We start from the raw sequence: 19256 nt of genomic DNA on the forward strand, positions 1-19256 counted from the left end.
CCCAGCTTGGCCAGAGAGCGAGCCAGAGAGTGAGAGAGAGGCGCGTCGCGGCCTTCCTCATCCCCTCACCATCCTCCTCCTCTCTCCTCTCCCGGCGGGAAAAAAACCTCCCCCCCCCCAATAAATACTTAAAGGAACACCGACGACAAGCGGGAAAAAGAAGGGGATGTTGTGAGGAAACGTTGCACTGGGGCGCCTAGATCCGAGTCCTGCCCGGCTTTCCCGCCTCGTTTGTGCGCCTCGAGTCCCGCCGAGTTGACTCGGGTTGTTGCCTCCTCAGGCCTTGCTGGTGGTGATTGTAGTTGTGTGTGTGTGTGTTTTTTAACAACAACACACGCACACACCCCGTCCGCTTTAACTCAGTGCCTCAGTCTCTCAGCAGGTGAAGGAGAAGGGCGCCGATAGGAACCCCCGCCATTTTCTCTAAAAACGGGCAAACGGGCTTAGTCGGGTTTCGAAAAAACAGAGATGCCATTTCGGGTTTGGGAGCAGGAGGTAAGAGCGGCAGAAATGTCCCCAGGTTCAATTGCAAACACCCACCCACACCCAAACCAGCCTATGCTCTTAAACCACCAAAAATACTCATAATAATTAGAAATAAGTTCTTGGTTCATGAATTGGTTTAAACAAGAAGAAGAAGAAAGGGGGGGGGAAGAGGGGGACATTGACCACTAATAGTGAAACATACGTTGTAGATATTTTTTCCACATTTATTATGCTATTTTTGGGATATACAGATGACATGAGAAAACTTGGTGCACTTATTTGTACAACATTCTTCTTGTTTCTAGAACCCAGTAAATAATAATAAATAAATTAGGCCCTGAGGAATAATTCATGCGCGGCTCTAAAACACACCTTTCTAAATCGGTGCGATTTGCAAACAGCTTTGGGAGTGGCTACTTTATTACTATTATTTATTGCATTTATATACTGCCCTATACCCGGGGTCTCAGGGTGGTTCAGAGAATACATAATAAAAATAAAAACAACAACCCAATAACCCCCCCCCCATTGGCAGTGCCTCTCTCAGGCAGCGCTTGTCTGCCTGTTGAGGCCTAAGCTTGTCAAAAGAAGCCTTTGGAGACCTGCTTCTTAATTATGTATTTTTATGATATTAGTGCTGTGGTTGCAGTCTTAGGTCAGATTTAAGCCCTATAATGGGTTCTGCCAGGGTCTTAGTGGGCACCCCCCCCCCCGGGTATTTCTGCCATTACCTTTCATCCTGAGGTCCCAGGCAGGTTGCTTAAGAGAGTCTGAGGAGGTTAGAAGAGTTGCTTCTAAAATTTAAAAATACTGTGATGCAGTGGGGAAATGAACAAGGACTGGAAAATCCCCTGTATTGCATAGTACAGTGGTACCTTGGGATGCAAATGGGATCCGTTCCGGAGCCCCGTTCGTATCCCGAACGGAACACAAGATGCAACGGCGTGTGCGGGGTCGCGTTTCGCCGCTTCCGTGCATGCGCGCGACGTCATTTTGTGCGTTCGCGCATGCACGAGTGGCGAAACCTGGAAGTAACGTGCTCCGTTGCTTCTGGGTTGCCACGGGGCGCAACTCGAACACGCTCAACCCAAAGCACATTCAACTCGAGGTATGACTGTTGTAGCATGTGACGGCTGAGGTCTAGCCCTGAGCATCAGCAAAGCAACTCCAGCACAGTGGTACCTAGGCTCTCGAACGTAATCCTTTCCAGAAGTCCACTCGACTTCCGAAACGTTCGAAAACCAAGGCGCAGCTTCTGACTGGCGCAGGCGCCCCAGAAACAATAGCCAGCAGCTGCATCCGACATTCATCTTTTGAAAACTGGAACCCTTAGTTCTGGGTTTTCGGCGTTTGGGAGCTGAAATGTTCGAGTACCAGGGCTTCAAGAACCAAGGTTCCACTGTACAGTGGTGCCTCGCAAGACGAAAATAATCCGTTCCGCGAGTGTCTTCATCTAGCGGTTTTTTCGTCTTGCGAAGCAACCCTATTAGTGGATTAGCGCTATTAGCGGATTAGCAGCTATTAAAGGCTTAGCGGCTTAGAAAAAAGGGGGGGAAGCGGAAAAAAATCGGAACACTCGCAAGACGTTTTCGTCTTGCAAAGCAAGCCCATAGGGAAATTCGTCTTGCGAACCAGCTCAAAAACGGAAAACCCTTTCGTCTAGCGGGTTTTTCGTCTTGCGAGGCATTCGTCTTGCGGGGCACCACTGTACTGTACATTGTTATGAACAGAAATTTAGCTAGTATTTCTGTAATAATATTTGTATTAGAAGAAGGAAAAAGTGTAATATAGAATGGCTTGATTTCAATAAGGCTTTTCACAAGTTCTTCCATGATATTTTTGCCAGCGAGTTGGTACCATGTGGGCTAGATGATGTTTATATTAGGTGGATTTGTAGCTGGCAGGTGAGCTATACTAAAGGGTGCTAGCCAATGGCTGCTCATCAACCTGAAGAAAAGGGACTGATGGGATGTCCCTGGGTTGTGTCCTGGACCTGGTGTTGTTTAACACATTTAAAATTGCTTGGTTAAGGAGCAAATGGCACCAAACTGAGTCAGCGAACACTGACAGAAACAGGATCCAAGATGATTTTGACATAATGGGAGACCTGGGCCAAAACTAACAAAATGAATTTCAATGTTATGTGTAAGTTCTGTATTTATATGGCAACTTAAAAAGTAGCTGCTGTTTGAACTTTTATGTTGGACCTTTGGAATTAGTTCCACGGAATGCAAAACCAGCAAATTTGGCATGTATTGGCTTAGGTCAGTGTTCTTAAACTCAGTAAGTAAGTATGGCAGTACAGTACCATACCATACATACAGTACCTCGGGTTAAGTACTTAATTTGTTCCAGAGGTCTGTTCTTAACCTGAAACTGTTCTTAACCTGAAGTACCACTTTAGCTAATGGGGCCTCCTGCTGCCGCTGTGCCGCCGGAGCACAATTTCTGTTCTCATCCTGAAGCAAAGTTCTTAATCCAAGGTACTATTTCTGGGTTAGCGGAGTCTGTAGCCTGAAGTGAATGTAACCTGAAGCATATGTAACCCGAGGTACCATTGCCCTTTCTTTAACAGGCTTCCAGCTTAACTTATATAAAATGAATAACCGTTTCTTGATATAAAATAGTTTAATTTTACTTTCAATTGCAGGAGACTTATATTGCAAGAAAAAGCTTGATATATGACGTCTCTGTGTGTAAAGTTGAGGCCCGTGAAGTAATTGAAGTAAGTGGAATTATCACATCTGTTAAAAAATACTTATAAGCATTTTCATACTGATAAGTGGATTTCTTTTTATTCTTTAAAAGGATACCCAGAGGAGTTCATAATTATTACAAGTAATATGATTTATTGCTTAATACAAATCATTCTATGGCATTTCTTTAACCAAAGCCAGCCACTGCTTAGATTAGTTTAAAGGATTTTCTTTTTACTTTTGTTGAAGTGCTCTAAGACCTAGAGTCGTGATAATACGTTTAGCACTACTGAGTGTTTAAAAGTGAAAATATTTATCACATTTTGCGAAGCGCACATCGTTGCAAATGATACAGAAAACTGATTTTAAATAAATATACGATTTCAAGCTTGATGATCATTTATAGCTTAACTAAGATAGAGATATATTACTGCTATGAATTTGATCCTCTGTTACTTCATAATTATCATGGTTTTCTGCAGTGAATTTGATATATAACAGTTGGCGAAGAAAAGCTGCTCAGTTGTGTGACTAAAGATTTTATAGAAAACATCTGACATAATTAGTTCAGCATGTGCACAGTATAAGCATAAGATTTTGAATTAAACTTTGAAGAAAAGTTATTTCATATATGTTACATATGAATCAAAGTCCATACAAATTAACTGTTTATAATATTGTAAATGGTGTTTGGAATATAATTTCAAAACATTCAACAAGGAAATTGAATTTAGCTTCTGTTTAAAGGCTTGAATGAACTGTTCACACCTGTTAGTTTAAAACAGCTGCTTCTTTTATTATCAGTAAACAGATGCAGAAAGTAATGGAATGTAATAAGATAATCCTCACTACAAAATATCCTCAGAGCATAATGATTCAGTATTTAAATGTAATGCAGCTGTAATTTACAATTGTAGAATTTATGCCTTTTTCTTTTTATTCAAAATGCATATATAGTTGACAACCATTTCTCATGGGGGTTCTGTTCCTGGCTCCTGCATACACTGGCAGAGTGCGTATAAGCATATTCCTCCCTGCCCCCGTTCCACCCTTTTAGTGATGCATTCAGTGACGTTTTTGGGTAATTTCTGGGTTTGGCACCATGCATGCTTGTGCAATTGCACGTCATTCAGACGTGTGTTAATCAGCCATTGCCTGTACTTGAAGTCTAAAAATGTAAGAAATCCTATTGAATTCTTTTTCATATCCTCCAGGCCTGATCCTGCATCTATTGTGCATATGACTTTGCTTATAAGTTCATGTGACAGGATAACTGACTGAATAACTGCTGCATTTTCTCTGTTTATTGTACATAGTTTTATGTTTCAAAGTGGGCTTTCAACTAATGAGTCCCATCAGCGGAAGCCCTTTGCAAAGACTTTTGCCTGCCCAATAAGGTTCTCCCCTACAGCCAATTGAATCTGTGGGGGTCTGGAGAACCCCTGGAATATACACTGTGGGTGGGAAGAGGGAGATTGTTTTGGTAAGCCAAAATGCTTGTGCTGATTGAGCATTCGGAAGAGCACAGTGTTGAATTCCTCCCAACAAACAGACATTTTAGAGAAAAAATATCCTAGAGTAGGAGCAAGCCGGAAAGATATGCTTTGACTGTGCACAGTATTCATGAGAATACATTCAAGGTGAAGCAAGATGTTAAAGTGGTAGTCTGTGACCCAATCCAAATTTTGTCAAGAAGATAGGAAAGTGGGAAGGGCAGAAGGCACTTGCAAGGATGGATTTACAGATAGGAGTGACAGTGTTTAATCTGCAAATTCCACCCCAAGGTTAATTTTTCCTCAGCTGAGTTTACTTGGAGTTTTGGTGTTTTCTTGGTGGTGGGAATGTTGTAAAACTGTTTGAACAGCATTTGCACAGGGAAATAATGGAGCACTGCTTTCCAGCCAGAAAATTCTTTCCTACAAGGAAGGCTTTTCAAATATATTTTACTGCCTGAGAACAGCAAATAGCACCACACTAGTCAAGGTGTGTAGTACTTGAGGCGGCCAAGATAGCATGGCATCCATATCAGAAAAACCCCCACAAACTCCTCTCCCTAGGAATGAAAATACTTTAAGTAACATTTTGTTGCTTTTTCATGACTTCTGAATTCAGCCGATAAAGGGAGCAACCTTGTTCTGTCTAATGGTAACACTAGCCCTGTGCCCCCAGCAGTAGCATTACAATGGAAATACAAGTTAGAAACTCTGTATTTCCTTCTAGCTTTGCTCAGACTAAGTAGAAGTGGAATGGAGTAGCCAGGTACCGTAGTTAAATAATTTCATTTTGCTCTGCATGTTGTAGATTGACTTGAAGTCCAATCCTTAACATATTATGTGAAGATACAATTCTGTTATTGAATAAATTTGATGATTAGCTCTGGATCCAAGTAGGTGTGTTTGGAAATAAGGATTATGTCAAATTTTTTTATACTATACAAGTAATAATGGTCTGTTATATTAGTATATTTATGGCATGCCAATCACTGTTCCTCTGGTATGGGAGCCTCAGCCAAACAACAGAGGCTTTCTCCATGCTAGTGTTGCTTCAGATTTAGGAAAGGATGATGTTTTTTTGGCGTGGAACTGGAGTAGGTGCATTTTAGGCTTTCCCCATACAGTTCAGGCTACATGTCCAATGTTATCAGAGTATGATGAAAGGTAGCTAATGCTGTTAAGATATAACTGCAGGCACATTTGATTTACTTTGGCTTTATTATGACTTGAGGTGGGAAAAGGTTTTGTTCCATAATTAAGAGGGATGAACACTATTGTACTCTCCTTATAAACTGCAGGCGGGAGACCTGGTGGCAGATATTTTTTTCTTACTAGGGAATTGCCTCACACTGTGATACCATGTTTAGCTTCCTGGAGTCAAGCATGCATTTTATTTCACAGTGTCCCTAGGAAAATGACATTGTCTAGAGCAGGCATAGGCAAACTCGGCCCTCCAGATGTTTTGGGACTACAACTCCCATGATCCCTAGCTAGCAGGACCAGTGGTCAGGGATGATGGGAATTGTAGTCCCAAAACACCTGGTGGGCAGAGTTTGCCCATGCCTGGTCTTGAGATGTCTTAATATAAAAAAGAAAGATGATCCCCCCCCCCCAGATACCACTCATCCTTAGCATTGTGAGAATGCAGCGATTAACTTGGATTGCTTGAAAAGAGGATCCAGAGAAGTGTGTTCAGAATTCAGCTTGCAGGGTGAGGATTTTGTGGCTCCTCTCCCTTCATAGCCCTCTGCACTTACTAAAACCCATTCCTGTGGGCCGAGAAACCCTCTTCAACAGTGAGAGATGGAGCATGGGGAGTTTAAGTAGGATGAGGAAATAAGAATTCAGTGGCGCAGCCTCGTACAAGCAGAAGTATATTTCCTTTTGTACAATATATCATTGGATTGCTTTAAGCACTGAATTACATAACTTTCATTTGTCCCTATTGTCTGTTCATTTGTCACGGCAATCTTACCAGGTATAATGTATTTAGACTGTTATGTCGGCTACATTATAACTGAATGTAATTTAAGCATAAAGTGTTGACGTTATATTATAAATTGAATTAGGTATTCATTAGCATTGCATTAAGAACCTTTGTATGAACATGCAATCATAATTTACTTATAAAACAGCATTTATTCATTTTAATTTGGGATATTGGCAGATATTTTCATATTTTAAGTAGCGTTGTTAATGAAATGTCATGCAACTGTGAAGCATTATTAAGTCATCACTCAGAACAGAATAGAAGCATAGTAGTTGAGTGTTGTAACTTACGTAGGAGATTAGTTTCTGGAAACATAGAGACTAATGAACATGGCAGCTGCATTATTAAAATATTGTACTCCAGCCCAGAACAGTTTCTTAATTCATGCATACAGAAATTTAACATTAATTCATTCACTGTGTTTTTTGAGTCATCTATCTTCCATGTTTTTAGCAAATTGTGAGCGGAAGCCCTGGCCTGTGGGGAACTAACATCTGCTGCTTCAGCCATTTCCAGCCCAGGAGATTCAGCTGCAGAGTAAAAATTGAAATGCTAGAGAACTCCTTCTAACACCATTGCTCCCCCAAGCTCCTTTTGCAGCTGCCAGCAGATGCAGAAGGCAAGGCGACATCAGCAGCAGCCCAGTGACAAAATCCCTGGCCTGTCTGCTTCTGTAGACATATCCAGGCTGGGAGTTTCAGCCGCAGAGTGTTAGTTAGAATATCAGAGGGCAAGGGGAAGACTTCTAACACCATGGCTCTCCATCACATTCTGCATCTACCACCAGAACCAGTAGCTCAGCAGTGGCCTGGTGGGAAAGCCCTGGCTTGTTAATTATTTTCATCCATCTGCTTTGGTCCCATAGTAGAAAAGGCGCTTTGCTGTGACTTAACTAGCTGGCTCTCTAAAGGAGGTGCAACACACAGCCAAGTCCTTTGAGCACAGTGGACAGGCAGAATCATATGGGAGGGCACAATATTTTTCAAATATCCTGATCCCATACTATTTAGGACTTTATAGGTAAGAAGCTGAACCTTAAATTGCGCCAGGAAATTAATTGGAAGCCATTGTTGATGCAATCAGGAAAGTAGAAAAGAGAGCAATTTGGCCACTCCATTTTGCAGTTACTAAAATTTATAAATTCTTTTCAAGGGTTACTCTATGCAGAGTGCATTACAGTAATCCAGTTGGCTGTGACAAAGGCATGCATGGCAGTGGCAATATCTGCTTTATCACAGTCAAAGCTCTACAAAAGCACCTTCCTAGCTATGGCAGCCACCTGGGAATCCAGCAGCAATGGCAGATACAGAAACACCCCCAAACTACAAACCCTGGTTTTCAAAAAGGAATGCAGCCCCATTCAAGACAGAACCAATTCCCGCTTTAGTTTCAGCTCTCCTGCTGGCTAACAGCACCTCTATCCTTTCTGATTTAAAGCTGAATTTATAAACTTGATCCAATCTGTGACGGCACAACTGCACCCTTATAACACTTCAAAACCTGCACTGCTTCCTTGTCATTTGATGAAAAAGACCTGTATAGAGAAATTGTTCAAACAGATTTAAGGATAATTATTTTGTTAAGCTGTTTTCTGGTTATCCAGCCTTTCAGCCATAGTTTTTTAAAAAATCCAGAGCAACTATTTTGGCATAGGACAGTTTGTTGGAAGGAAGATTTCATAGCTTGTTATGCTCTATTTATACAAACACAAGTCACTTGGAGTTCAGGAGATATATTTAGGATCAGCATTTGTGCATGGTGTTGCAGCTAAATAAAGTAATGCTAGAGCAGCTTATTAGAAATGCATGAAACCAGAAATGCAAAATTGTCATTTATTAGTAATCAAATATAATTTGAAGATTCAGTAATGGAATCTGAATAAATAGACCATACCTAGACTTCATATTTTGTTTTTTTTAAAAAATGATAAATATCATTTACAAACAATTAGCACAATCAAAATATTCATATAATATAATTTTTATTTAGAGATATTACTGTGCAATGTTTCTCTGTTATCATATGTAATTATGTTGGTTCTGTTATTGCAGTTTCTAGGCAAATCCTGTGTAATTGTGAGAATTTGCCAGAAGGATTAACATTTTGAGAGGTCTGTTATGCTTTATGCATGATGTGTCAGACTCTTAACAGAGATTACAAAATGATTTCTAATCTGTTTTCTGATTTGAAGACTGAAGTGTCTATAATAGCTGAAAAAGTATGCTAATCTGTCAGTTTAGCATACAAATTTTATAGCATATGGTAAACTAAAACCATATTGACCTTTTGGTCTTGTTGATCACATGGATGAAGATGATCATCTGATGATCTGTACTAATCACTCTGAAATAACACCTGTGCAGAAGGCACCATAATACTGTTTGTTTCTGCTGTATTTCCTCTTCTAGAAATCTTTTATATTTAAAAACAATTTAGTGCACCTAGCTTAATAAAAAGAATCAGAATATGCTTAATGCAGTGGTTTTATTTTATATTTGACTGGAATTTAAATTCATTTTATAATCATTTTAATTATTTATTTTAACATTTATATCCCATCTTTCCTCCAAGTACTGTAGTTGAAGGTGGCATACATAGTTCTTTCACCTCCTATGAGATAGGTTTGGCTGGGAAACTGTGAACAGCCCAAGTCACCCAGTCAGCTTCATGGCTGAGTGGGGATTAGAATGCTGTTTTCCCAAATTCTAGCTTGACACTAATCCTAGGACACTTTACATTCTTAATACAAAAATCCTTAAAAATACGACATCTGATGGGAGGGCAGGCGCCACTACCGAGAAGGCCCTCTGCCTGGCTCCCTGTAACCTTACTTCTTGCGGTGAGGGAACCACCAGAAGGCCCTCGGAGCTGGACCTCACTGTCTGGGCAGAACAATAGTTACACTACATTATGCTTTTTGTAAAGGGACAAACAGGTAGTTGGGCTATGGCACTGTGTACATACTGTTATGAGTTTGGTCAGTCTGGATGATACCTGTGGGTACCTTCCACATCTGTATATGTGGAGGTAGAGGAGACAAATGAGTGGATGTTGGGTGATCCCAAGATGAAAGGTAAACACCAGCCAGTAGCTCATGGACCAGAGGAGTGGGGAAGGCTGAGAAATGGGGGAATAAGGGTTGAAGGGTGTGCAACTCAAGATCAAGAGACAGAAGGACTGATGGCGGGGCATTATAGATTTTGGTGCTGAACCTTTAAAACTTTCATTTGAGCTTCTAAACTTAATGGATGCTAATGCATTAATGGTATTGTTCTACCAGAGGGTTTCATGGTGCTCCCTGCACGGTGCCTTCTACCTCTAAAATGCCATGTGACTTGATCTAAGTAGAAAAGTTTCGATTGGAAGGAGTAAGGCATTTACTCATTCTCAGTGCTTTTTTTCTAGAAAAATATATGCCGGTACTCACCATGAAGTTGTTACAGTAAGTGCCACACTTTTTAACAACAAAAAGAGGTGCCATTGCTGCGTACATTTGAGTACCCCCTGAAAAAAAGCACGCTCATTCTGGAAGTCCAGATGCTTGGTGGGGAAACTCTTCCTGTCCATTCCAAAAGAGGACAGGTATACTTTTCTGCTGTTTGTAACCACTCCTAGATTCCCTCACCTTCCAAAGCAAAACAAAGGTTTTGAAGTAAAGGTGCTGGGAAAACCTCACAAAATAATAATAATAATAATAATAATAATAATAATAATAATAATAATAATAATAATTTTTATTTATATCCCGCCCTCCCCAGCCGAAGCCGGGCTCAGGGCGGCTAACAACAATCAAATAATCCAACATTATAAAAACATCTCATTCTAAAAATTAATTAAAATCAAATTGATTGCAACTGTTAAGCAAAATTCTGTGCAGATTGCCAGAGGAGGGAGTCAGGCTGCGCCCTGACCAAAGGCCTAGTGGAACAGCTCTGTCTTGCAGGCCCTGCGGAAAGATGTCAGGTCCCGCAGGGCCTTAGTCTCTTGTGACAGAGCGTTCCACCAGATTGGAGCCGCAGCCGAGAAAGCCCTGGCTCTAGTTGAGGCCAGACTAACCTCTCTGAGGCCTGGGACCTTCAAGATGTTTTTATTTGCAGACCGTTACTTCCTCTGTGGGACATACCAGGAGAGGCGGTCCCGTAGGTATGAGGGTCCTAGGCAATGATACATGCTTCTTAGGCTAAAGCAGTTTCTGTTTCATATGTTCCAAGCCATGTACAGCTATTTTTCCACACTTACAGTCTTGGAAAACAACATTTCAATAATGCTAAACTTACATCCTGAGATACAAATATTTCTATTGACAAATGACTTTTGTAGCATTTTGCTGAGTAAAGCTATTCTTGTATATGAGCAATTGGCCACCTGCAACTGTTTGTCATGTAGCCTTGTTTGGGAAATACTGGTAGTAACTGAAAACTTAGGAATGTGTGAAAGCTAGAAGCCAGCTGTGCCTTCCTCAGCTTCTTCCAGGTGTTAAGATACATGGTTACTTTGCTTCACTTTTGGCTATGTAGGCATAATAAACTCTTAACCCTTTCATTGATGTGGAATTGTTTTGGTCAAATATAGGGCAGTAATGGGTGAAATAAAAAGCAATTGGATGCCCAGATAACTTCGCTACCTCCTGTACCCTCATTGTACTCATTGCTTCATTCCTTTGTGTGGCAAAAACAGGATGCAACTTCTTGGGGTGGCAGGAATAAGTAAATCCAAGCACAGTCATGGATGGGTCAGAATGGGACATGGAGGGGGAAACTGGCTCCTCAAGTACCACACTGCATTTAGCATGCATTTTCTTAACTAAAAGAATAGGTTTGCTGATTTTGAAACCCTTGTTTAAAAAGCGACATGCAGAATAAGAATTTGAGGGGCTAGGGCCAAGAATGGGGAAAGGCGGCTGCATGGAACATCTGCATGAACCTGGCTGGTTCATGGCACTCTTTATCCTAGAGTGTTGGGTTCTCTGCCCTATGTTGGGTGTATATGATTTTCCATATGAGTGTAACTTTTTTTCTAAAAACAAAACCAAAACCAAAAAAACCCTATGCTGATTGTTGAGACAATCCTGCATAAACTCTTTTGAGAGTTCTGTGAACTGCCCTGAGACCTCCTGGTATAAGATGGTAAATAAATTCAAATAATAATAATTTAAGATGGTAATAGATTGTCTTTGGGTGAATCCTATGTTAATATTAAGGTTGTTATGTTCTGTCTATGTATCCATGTCACACATTTTGACATATGATACCATCTTGATGAAATGTTATGCAGCCTGCTTAGATGTTTATACACTGATGTTGTATCTACATGATTCACATAAACTCCTGTACTTTGTACTTGCTACAGAACATTTTTTTCAACACTGAAGCATCAGCCACTAAATCAGTAACTCAAACTATTGTCTAGAAGGTTGCTAATCCTTCATTTCACATAGCTGCTTAGATCCTTGTAGACCTTTGCACTCTTTATGTTAAGCTAATATAAGATAGAAGCAAAAGGCTTTGTCTTGATGACAGATAGTTGGATGGTAAACCTCTAAGGAATAATCTAAATGGTGTAGGAACTTGTGAGGCATATCTCACCCTTCCATTTAATTCCTGCATAAGCCAAAGCCAAGCATTATGTTTTAGAGCTTCTGTAGACTGAGATGTAAAACCAAGGTCCTGACCACTTGTAGCTGTTAAAATTCCTATGGGACTCATCATAGAAGTATAAGATGTTAATCTTAATATCCTGGCCAAATTCCAAAAGGGATAATTGCATTCTTCCTACCTAAATTCTCCCTGCAATTTCAATTAGTTCTGGTATTCTTCTTCACTTCCTTTTCTATGATGGGATGCATTCTATACTATGAAGCAGTTGTTGCATTTCATTCCAGAAGTGGCTGTATTTCAGTAACTGATTAAGTGATCACTGTGTATAAACTGTAGGCACTATTGAAGGAAGTGGAACATTTGATTATACAGCTGTAAATTATTTACATTTTCAAGTAAAAGAACAAGGTAGCAATGATAAAGTGCAAAATTAGCAGCAGCAGATAAAACAATAGAGTGGTAGTAAGGAACTGTTTTATAGTTCCATCCTTCTCATTTGCTTGCTGGTAGCTGGACCAAGCAGGATAGCCAGCAGGAGTCAGTGTACATAACACCACCTGGATAAGATGGAGGTACTATTCCTGCTGTAAAAATTATGTCTTATTTTTAAGCACTGCTGACTTTAATTCACCTGTCCTGCCACCCATTTCTCTTTCTTGCAGCTACCAGCAAAACTTGAGCTACTGTGCTTTGAGGTGGGAATTGCCCTCTGACAATGTGGTGCTAAACTGCTCACTTTTACAAACTCAACGTAGAAAGCTGAAATTAGATAAGCAATCCTCACTGCTGGTCATAAGTCTGAAAGGCCTAAAAGTGATCAAGAGATAAAAGAAACAGTTACTCATTTTAAATAATGTGTGTGCATACGTTTTAGAGAGCCATGGCCTGGTAATCTCACAGTGCTCAGAGTACAGTAGCGCAAGAGTCCTAAGCTCCAGGGAGAGATGGATAACTTACTGCTCACTCAACCTTGTGCAACAGTACACTTGTCCTGTAGCGCTGACTTTGTTCCAGTCTTGCCATGTATGGCAACATCCACAGGTTTTGGTGTTACACTTTGGAGGCAAAGATTTGGGGTTATTGAAGGGCATGGCCCTTAGTCTTACAAGCCGCATGGACATCATGTTGATTCAGCAGTGATGACCTGGGGTGGTCATCTTAAGGTTGAAAATGTCTCCCCTAGAGGTTATGGAAAGGTGGTATTGAAACTAAGAGTTCAAATAAAGCAATCCACAAAATAAGTAGAGAACTGCAGCTGGCCCTGGATAGGTCTGATGGTGCAATGGTACCTCACCCCAATGTTACAACAGCCTGGGAATGGATTTCCAGCAAGTGAGTGTAGAGGAACTAAACAGAGGCTTGACCCAATTCTGTGGCTGGTAAGTTTGGGAAACGTTAATGGGAGATGAGGGAACAGGTGATGACCCTTAGACACATTTGCAGGTGAAGGATTTTTCTGGGGGCCAGAAATATTATTGAGGCCAACCTGCCCCACCTGCAGAGATGGGAAGGCCTGGAAAAAACTGGAAAAATTTGGGAGGGGCAGGTTTTTTTCCCCCAAAGCCATTTTTTACCAGAAAAAAAAGTCTGGATTATTCAAACTATATCAAACTGTTTTCCCCCCCAATTTTTCTGGAAACTAGATCTTCCCATCTCTAGTTGTGGGGCCCAGGAACGTGGGGTAGGAAGGCCTTTCTGCTCATAAGGTTGGGCCCAGGCCTTGGAGCTGAGCTTCTTTTTTGTCACTTGGCAAGGCATGATTTGGTTCATCCAAGGTTCCCAGACTTGTCATTTCTCCTGCAGATGTTCTTAATAAGATGTGGCCCCAGTTTAAGCCATTTCATTCAACCCATCTCTATATCCAGTTGCAATTGTCCTGTGGTTCTTGCAGCTGAGGTTTGAGGCTGGATGAGTATGAAGCTTCTCTTCTAGATGTGTAATCTCAGCCTATGTAGGGCTTCACTTGTGCTTGATCTGGAAGCTGCAGTTACAGGAGTGGGAGAGACTCTGTCAGCATATAACACCTGTGCTCAAAGATCTGTACTAGTTGCCAATTTGCTACTGGGACAAGTTCAAGGTGTTACTATTAGTTTATAAAGCCCTTAATAACTTGGGCCCAGTTTACCTGCGAGATTGCTTTACCCCATATATGCCCACTCAGCCACAACGATCTGCAGAACTACAGGCACCGCATAGTGCTCATTCTGCATTTGTAAGAAATTGATCTTAGTGTGGCTGTAGCCACACTTTGGAACTCCCTGCCTATTGACATCAGACAGGTATCTTCACTATGTTGTTTTCCGAGCCTGCTAAAAACATTTTTTGTTTAAAACAATCCTACTCAAATATGTAGAATATTTACATTTATTTACATATTTACAAGGATCTGCTTCCATTATCAACCTCTTATAGTTTGTAATATTGAGCAGTATTCAGTTATTAAAGGAAGGAAGGAAGGAAGGAAGGAAGGAAGGAAGGAAGGAAGGAAGGAAAATGAAGTAATTATTACTTGTTTTCTCTGAATTGGGAACCATAGCCAGCACAACCCAGTTTTTCAGTTCTTGTCAAGTAAGCATGAAAGCTCTGCCCACTATGATGGTCCAAACACTCTAGCCATTCTCAGTGCCAGTCAACAAGCTTGAGACTGAGAACCCTCGCAAGGAAAAGTGTTGAATTAGAAAAAATAATAAGATATTCAAAACTAGCTAAACACAGACAGTGTCAAAGGGAACAAAGCTCAGTGCTGAACAATATTGTAGAGATGGATTCAGAAGGACTGTGAATGTCTATGTTTATGTGTTATTAATGTTATGTTACAAATATATTGAAGTACAAATGCTGATATGAAATATCATTTCATTGAAAGAAAGTGACAGGAAATGTTTGTATTGCTTGCTTAATATGAAAATAAAGATCTTGACATTTAAGAAATAGCGAAGTCATCAAGGGTTTACAGTGGTACCTTGGGTTAAGAACTTAATTTGTTCTGGAGGTCTGTTCTTAACCTGAAGCACCACTTTAGCTAATGGGGCCTCCCGCTGCCGCTGCGCCTCCACCGCGTAATTTCTGTTCTCATCCTGAAGCAAAATTCTTAACCCGAGGTAATATTTCTGGGTTAGTGGAGTCTGTAACCTGAAACGTATGTAACCCGAGGTACCACTGTATTTGCAGCTAGAAAATCATATGGAATTTGTGTGTGTCCCCCTCCAGTATGTCTTCATCGTTTCAATGTGATATAAAGCATTTATACATTCTTTACAACCTAGTTCTATTTAATTCCCTCTTATTTTAATTATTCACAACCACTTCATTGGGTTCTCATAAAGAATAGCTTACTGAAATTACGGAGACTTGTTCTTATGGAGAGCTAGTGATCATCTTACTGTTTTTATTGCTTGTTCCTTTATCTACTTCCACTTTTTAAACTGCAATCCTGAATAAATAGGGAGGATGTAATTCCCAGTGAACACAATGAGACTTCCTTCCATACCCAGAGCTCTGTGGTTATCTTGGCTCTCTTTTTAGTTCTTTGCATTTTATGGCAGTTTCCCTCTGTTTTCTTTTTGTTCTGTACAAATACATGCTTCCAAATGGGGATTTCTTATTCATAATTTTCAGATCTGACACCTTCCAGAGGAGTAAGACAAAGCGCTATGATCTACTATCACGGTGTGAGCTGTGGAAATCTATGCAGTCCATTGCCAAGAATGAGCATCACAGGAAGCAGGTACTTTCAGTTGAACTAAATTTAGTAAAACACACGTTGAATTTAGTATTGAAATACAGCAGTTAATAATATTTTAGGAAGGTGTAAGGAATAGATTCAGAGCAACTGGAAGGACAGCTCTGAAGCATGTACTGTTGAACTTGGGTGATGCCCAATATGTTGGTTGCTGCTTGGCACTGATAGTAACTGAATAAGGTCAAAAGTTCTGTATGTTTTTTCTTCTCATCTGAGGCCATCGGCCAGCAGCCGTAATAGCTGTCAGCTGTGATGAGAAGTAGGGGCTGTAGGAAGAGTACATCAGTACAGACCCATCCCAAATCCTAGAATAGGCTACTCTACTTAGTCATTTATACTTTACTTCTTGAAGCACTGCAGGACTGTGGGAATTTTCACCTTCACTGGAACCTCAGAGCCAATTCATGACATCATATTAAACATATGACTTCTCACAGAAGTGCCAAAAGTTACAACTTGCTGGCCATAGGTCTGTAAAGTTAGTCATGCTACATATGATTTATACTATGCAAATGTCCAGTCAAACTCCCCAAACATTATGATAATAGCAAGAGCGAGAACTAGAATTTACTAAACAAATTGGTGATTTTTTAAAAGAGGGTTTGTTTCTCAGGATTTAGAATTATGTCTTGAAGTACATGTGTGTGTCTCTTTGAGAGAGAGAGAGAACAAAAAATGTGGATAGGAGTGTATTATAAGAACAGAGCATAGAAGTACCGGTAGGTTTTTTGAAAGCCATATAACTCAGTGTTTGATGATGCTTTGTTGGAAACACACCTATCCTAGACCACTTCTGTTGTGTCTGTTTTTAGGAGCAGTTGCTTATACATTAATCTTTGAACACCTAGAGAGCAAACCTAATTTCTGGGTGGGGAGCAATGGGGTTCAAATCTGAAGCCCTGTCACTTGCATTGGTCAGAGCAGAAGGGGGGGCAGTATTTTACTTTTTTACTTTTATTTTGCTGTACCAGTACCAAACTGACTTTGCAGAGAAATTGAATTTGGGTCCCCTCAGGCTACTGGGCCATCTTAACACTCAGTAGATTCATGGGTGTCTCAGCTGTCTGCCTCTTTCCAGTTCTTGCTCTACCCTGCTTTGGGGGCCTTACACTTGCTACATGTGACAGTAGTCTGTCCAGAGCCTGCATTATTGGTGGATGTAGGAAAGACCTCTGTCCACTGTTAGCAGAGCTAATCAAAGATGGATGAAGACTGATGGAAATAAATCTGTCCCCACAAAATGCTCTGCCCCAAAGTGTTTCTCCTGCATTGCTAATATGTCAGTCTTAGTTTTCCACAATTTATAACTGAGAGTAAATTACAATCAATGAGTACTGAACATTGTCAACAATTGATGGTGTTAAAAACTGCATCTTTCATTCTTTCTCAGTTCAATGCCACAGATGCATTACTTTACATTATAGAAAATAAAAATAAAATATTTCTGAGTAAAGATCTAATGGACCATTCATAAAACCCACAGTTAATAATACAATGCAAGTATTTGCTAAAAGAGCGATATTCTGGTTCAGGTGTACATGCAGCCAGGATTTCATCTGTGCTGTAAAAGGAATAGTATTTTCACTTCAAACCTGATATGAATTATACGCTTTTTGTACTACATTTCCCACTCTTTGGCAATCAGTACTGCATCAGTCTTCCCACATGCTATTGACCGGTAAAGCTATTTCATAATATCTGCTTGCAGAGCAATGTTGTTACTCCAATTCTTTAGTAATGTTTCTTGTTTACTGACGTCTTCCCAGAACAACTTTTAGCCAATTCAATTTTACAGTTATGGATGCTAAATGTTTGAAATCACTCTCAAATACTTCATCATGTGCTGTTCAACTGTGTCTTAAGCTCCCAGACTGATTCCAAAACTAACAGTTGGATCTGGAGTTGGTCAGCTGTTGAACAAGCTATTTACACATGTCAGCATCAAAGCACCTCGGCCAATAATTAGCCACTTCTTTTAAAATTTATGTGTAGAATCATTACATTGTAATTGAAGAGCAAGGTTGTGATTAGTAGATATTTAGCTTATTTTTTAAAGAATATTTAGCTTCTTCCAGTTGGAAGATAGTAGAAAATGAATTACTAGATAGGGAAAGACATTCCTATAATGTGCATAATATGAACTGCATTTATAAAAAAACAACCTTAAACCCTTTTGCTGATAGGTATGAAGTCAATGATAGTCATAAAAGGCAGGCTCGATAGTGAGAAAAGCGTGTAGTATTAGGAGGATTATAGACTCAGTTGTTTAGAAAGCAGAAATTTAAGAAGACCTTTTGTGGACATAGTGATAGCCATGGTGGGAAGTGCTTCTGGCACGAATGTGTACTGCAGCAAAAGTAGGGTGAAGGTAAATATGAATAATAGCTAAGCACTTATAAACAGGTGCAGCACATTTTGTCTTCCCTGGAGGCCTGCCACTGTTATGTGATAGCTCAGCTTCTGTACAGCTGGGGTGGCAGTGATATTGAATGCACATCACTCTGCATAAGGCACATAAACGAATATGTCCTGATAAAGTCACATTAGAGGTGCCGAATGCTCATTCAGTAGTTAACAGGATAATATTGTAATATTATTTAATATTAATACGGAATTTCTCTACCTTTTGCATGTTTGTCCCAGAAAATCAACCTGGTATTTAGGTGAAATTAAAAGCTATCTTGATAAAATAATTACCGTACCTCTTTTCTACTGGCTACAATCTTGGTAGCTTTCCAGAGGTGCACTTTGCATTGTTGTAGATACAAACATCTAGGTTGTTAGATACATTTCTGACACAGAAATTTATCTTATTCCCACATCCAGAGTTCATTTTCAACCCACTAATCTACAGTATTGCTGCACTTTATTTTTTTTCCTTTTATTGCCAGGTTTCTCAGTTTTCCTCCTCCTGTTTCTTGGCCCCCCCCCACTTTTTTCTTTCTCCTGCATTTTCCTCACCCCACATCTCTCTCATTTTCTTAAAATCCTTGGTATTATTATCACTTCCTGTATATCTGTGTTTTGCTCATTTTAATGGATGTCTTGCATGTGGTACATAATGATTTCATAAGCCACCCTGAGATCGCTTGATAAAGGGTTTGCTTATAAATTGATGGTGTTGGTAGTTGTAGTAATAATAATAATAATAATATTAAACAATTTGCTTCTTTCAAGGCTTAATTTGTGTCAGAGTCAACCCCATAACCTATTTAATATCAGGGTTGCGTTCTGAGATATAAGAAGAGAAGT

At 40.1% G+C, this 19256-nt stretch overlaps 1 long non-coding RNA gene across 1 annotated transcript in view; it reads left to right on the forward strand.

The window, feature by feature from the left end:
* The first annotated feature begins 19 nt into the window (after positions 1-19).
* LOC309525101 overlaps positions 20-19256 on the forward strand; it is a 66826-nt gene continuing 47589 nt past the window's right edge. The window contains exons 1-3 of the long non-coding RNA XR_014216051.1: positions 20-495; positions 3137-3211; positions 15881-15989. This is a non-coding gene — a long non-coding RNA (uncharacterized lncRNA). The remainder of the gene's footprint in view (positions 496-3136; positions 3212-15880; positions 15990-19256) is intronic.

This window comes from Podarcis vaucheri, assembly GCF_965113315.1.
Source record: "Podarcis vaucheri genome assembly, chromosome: 1".
In the NCBI taxonomy this organism is placed as follows: Eukaryota; Metazoa; Chordata; class Lepidosauria; order Squamata; family Lacertidae; genus Podarcis; species Podarcis vaucheri.